Below are 5,000 nucleotides of genomic sequence, written 5' to 3' on the forward strand. Positions count from 1 at the left end.
GAGGTTGAGCTGAAGATAAATAGAAGGAAGATAGAGATGATGAAAATGGAGTATGGAATGTAAGATGAAATATCATTGAAACGAGAATGGTGTACTAAGGTAGAATTGTTGGTGTATTTGGGAACTATTATCTCCAATAGATGGTCTTTAGAACTAGAGCTTAGTGAAAATTTGAAAAAAAGTTAATCTTACAAAGGCTAGGTTAAGTTATATTTGTAAATGAAATCACCCGAAATTACATAAAATGTTAAGACTATATATCAGTTTTATGAGATCAGTTTTAATGTATGGACATGAGTCATGGTATGACAATGAAACAGTCTCCAATAGATTTAGTAGATTTGAGAACAAAGCCCTCAGAAGGATATTGGAAGTTAAATGCCAGGACAGGACTAGAAAGGAAACTATGAGAGAGATTGCTTGAGTGACATATGTGGATGAGATCATGATGAGGGGTAGATGGAGAGGGTTTGGGCATGCTCTTTGCACTCCCCAAGGGAGATTAGTTCACCAAACGTTCACCTGGGCTCCATAAGGGGCTAGAAGAGGTGGAAGACACAAGCCTACATGGCTGAGGGCTATGAAGCGTGAAATTGATGATGATTGGAGAAGTATTGAATTAAAAGCTCATGATAGAGACGACTGGTGAAATCTAATCGAGGCCCCTTGCATCAATAGGCGTTGTAGGAGATGATGATGATATATATATATATATATATATATATATATATATATATATATATATATATATATATATATATATATATATATATATATATATATATATATATAGAAAGACTGGCAATATATAGGAGGAGTGGAAGTTAGTGAAGGAAAATTTTGTTGGGATTGCAAGAAGTTTGTTGGAGGCAGCATGAGGAAGTGCAGTGAATAGTGGAATGAAGGAGTGAAGGTAAAAGTGGAAGAGAAAAAGAGAGCTTTAGAAGAATGGCTGCAAAATAATAGTGTAGAGAAGTATGAAAAAAATATAGAGAAAAATGTGGAAGTAAAGTGCAAGGTAAGTGGGGTCAGGGATTGGGTTATTCATATGAAGAGAATAAGAAGTTTTGGAAAGAAGTGAAGAGAGTAAGGAAGGCTGGCTGAAGTATGGAAGAGACAGTGAAAGATGGAAATGGAAGGTTGTTAAAAGGAAAGCAGGCAAGGAAGAGGTGGGTGGAATATTTTGAAAGTTTACTGAATGTTGAGGATAATAGGGAGGCAGATATAATTTCTGTTGCAGGTGTTGAGGTGCCGGTGATGGGAGATGAGAATGAGAGAGAGATTATAAGAGAAGAAGTGAGGAGAGCACTAGATGAAACAAGAGTAGGAAAAGCATCTGGTATGGATGGTGTGAGAGCTGAGATGTTGTACTTGAATGGTTGGTGAGATTGTTTAATATGTGTTTTGTGTTGTCAATGGTACCAGTAGATTAGGTTTGTGCATGTATTGTACCACTCTATAAGGGTAAGGGAGATGTGCATGGGTGTTGTAATTCAAGAGGTATTAGTTTGTTGAGTGTAGTTGAAGAAGTGTATGGTAGAGTACTGATCAATAGGATTAAGGATAAAATCGAGAATGCAATCTTAGAAGTACAGGGTGGTTTTAGAAGAGATAGGGGTTGTATGAATCAGATTTTTACAGTTAGGCCGATATGCGAGAAATATTTAGCAAAAGGGAAGGAGGTGTATGTTGTGTTTATGGATCTGGAGAAAACGTATGATAGAGTTGATAGGGAAGCAATGTGGAATGTGATGAGGTTATATGGAGTTAGTGGAAGGTTGTTGCAAGCAGTGAAAAGTTTCTACAAAGGTAGTAAAGCATGTGTTAGGATAGGAAATGAAGTGAGCGATTGGTTTCCGGTGAGAGTGGGGCTGAGACAGGGATGTGTGATGTCGCCGTGGTTATTTAACTTGTATGTTGATGGGGTGGTGAGAGAGGTGAATGCTTGGGTGCTTGGACGAGGATTGAAACTGGTAGACAAGAATGACCATGAATAGGAGGTAAATCAGTTGTTGTTTGCGGATGATACTGTACTAGTTGCAGAGGCGGAAGAAAAGCTTGGCCGTTTAGTGACAGAATTTGGAAGGGTGCGTAAGAGAAGGAAGTTGAGAGTTAATGTGGGTAAGAGTAAGGTTATGAGATGTACGAGAAGGGAAGGTGGTGCAAGGTTGAATGTCATGTTGAATAGAGAGTTACTTGAGGAGGTGGATCAGCTTAAGTACTTGGGGTCTGCTGTTGCAGCAAATGGTGGAGTGGAAGCATATTTGCATCAGAGAGTGAATGAAGGATGCAAAGTGTTGGGGGCAGTTAAGTGAGTAGTGAAAAATAGAGGGTTGGGCATGCATGTAAAGAGAGTTCTGTATGAGACAGTGATTGTACCAACTGTGATGTATGGATCGGAGTTGTTGGGAATGGAAGTGACGGAGAGACAGAAATTGACTGTGTTTGAGGTGAAGTATCTAAGGAGTATGGCTGGTTTATCTCGAGTAGATAGGGTCAGGAGCGAAGTGGTGAGGGTTGAGAATGGGTGTAAGAAGTGAGTTAGCAGCTATAGTGGATATGAATGTGTTGAGGTGGTTTGGCCATGTTGAGAGAATGTAAAATGGCTGTCTCGTAAAGGAGGTGATGAATGCAAGAGTTGGTGGGAGAAGTCCAAGAGGAAGATCAATGTTTGGGTGGATGGATGGAGTGAAGAAAGCTCTGGGTGATAGGAGGATAGATGTGAGAGAGGCAAGAGAGCATGCTAAAAATAGGAATGAATGGCGAGCGATTGTGACGCACTTCCGGTAGGCCCTGCTGCTTCCTCCGGTGCCTTAGATGACCGCGGAGGTAGCAGCAGTAGGGGATTCAGCGTTATGAAGCTTCATCTGTGGTGGATAACTGGGGAGGGTGATCTGTGGCACCCTAGCAGTACCAGCCGAACTCGGTTGAGTCCCTTGTCAAGCTGGGAGGAACGTAGAAAGGAGAGTTCCCCAATTTTTGTTTCTTTTGTTTGATGTCAGCTACCCCCCAAAATTAGGGGAAGTGCGTTCATATATGTATGTATATATATATATATATATATATATATATATATATATATATATATATATATATATATATATCATCCTTATCATCATCAGCCGTCACCAGTCTACTGCAGAACAAAGGCCTTAGACATATCCTTGTACTTGTATCTGTTTATGGTCTTTCTCTGCCATTTCACGCCCGCAAAATTTCTTATTTCGTCGATCCATCGTTTTCTACTCCATCTAGTTCTTTTAGAATCTTCAAGAACACAGTCTGTTATGTTAACGTCCGTCTATTGTCTGTCATTCTCATTATATGTCCTGTCCGTGTCCATTTCTTCTACTTATAAGTTTTTAAAATACCCTTGTCCTTACTTCACTACGCACTCTCTACATTTATAAACCTAATAAAACATTAAATTTCATTACACAGCACCATGCAGGTTGACAATCAAAACAGCGTACCGTGCCTGTTGACGCCAGGTTTATATTTCCAATAAATCATGCTTTAACAGAGTAGTATAGATATAACACGGCATACTCCAATAACTTTTACAAACACAACAGTACTGATATAACAATGCATATTTAAAAAAAAAAAAACAATAAAGTTATTCAAATTATTATAAACCTCCTCTGATGCCCAGGAAAAACGGTATATAAAAAACAAAACCTTTCAAGTTTTGAAAAAAAAAAAAAAAAAAAAAACTATAAACCTGTGTATCCACGGCAATAATGCAGAGTAACACAAAATTTCAGTGGAAGAGCCTCCTTCTTGTATTTAGATATGAAATAAATAATTATAATAATAAATTAGACCTGCTCGGGCTAGCGTGAGCTTGAAAGTGCCCACTTAGTAAATACCTCTTCAAACATCGAATACGTTTTACCCCACAATGAAATCTCATTGGCCACAGTCTACATAACAACCGAAATTATGTTGCAATACACTAACATATGGTTACATGCCGTTAGGACAACAATTGCACCTTATGCCTATAATGGTTATTGTATTTTTTTCATCAAAACAACGCAATGCTCATTAAAATTTGTCCACTATATTTTTAATTTGAAATGCAGATACTTGTTGAATATTTGGCTGGAAAGCAGATAATAGACTATCCATCACTTCTTTCAAGGTGTTTAATCATTCAGATTGGAAGCGTGAAAGCACTGTTCACTTCTGAAACTGTAATATGACCCTGCATGACATCCATGCTGAGAAATTTGACTTGCTCGGGCTAGCGTGGACTATAAGGGACCACTTAGTAATCACCTCTTCATACATCGAATACGTTTCATCCCACACTGAAACATTAACTACATAACAACTGAAATTAAGAAATAAGTCACCAACATCTGCTTACATGTCGTTAGGACAATTATTTTTCGCTATACTTTGTAAGGTGGAAAAATTTCATACTTTAGTCTGCTCTCTCATCCATGTTGATTTTTTTTTCTGTCTCTTGTTGTTATTCCCATCATTATTTTTCCATGGCTCTTTGAGTAGTGACTAGCTTATATTCCAAGGCTTTAGTAAGGCTCCAAGTTTCTGATGCATTAGTTGGTACTGGTCGGACCATCTCATTGAATACTTCTCTTTTTTAAAGAAAGTAGCATTTTACGTTTCATGATCTCATTTTGTTTACCAAATGCTCTGTATCACATGCTTGTCCTTCTTTTAATTTTGGTCTCTTGACTTGGGGAAACATTTACTGTCTGTTCTAACTATGTATATTCATCAACAATCTCCAGAGTCTTATCCATAACTCTCTATTTGTTGTCTGCATTTTCATTGAACGTTATCTAAGTTTTATTCATATTCATTTTCAGTCCTGCATTTCTGTTTTCTCTATTCAAATCTTATATCATCTTTTGTACTTCCTTCTATGAATCACTAAATACAAGTATGCCATCTGCAAATCTGAAGTTGGTAAGGTATTCCGCATTAATATTAATCCCAAAATTTTCTCAATCTAAATTCTTAAAACT

Source organism: Palaemon carinicauda, chromosome 6, assembly GCF_036898095.1.
Source record: "Palaemon carinicauda isolate YSFRI2023 chromosome 6, ASM3689809v2, whole genome shotgun sequence".
Taxonomy (NCBI): domain Eukaryota; kingdom Metazoa; phylum Arthropoda; class Malacostraca; order Decapoda; family Palaemonidae; genus Palaemon; species Palaemon carinicauda.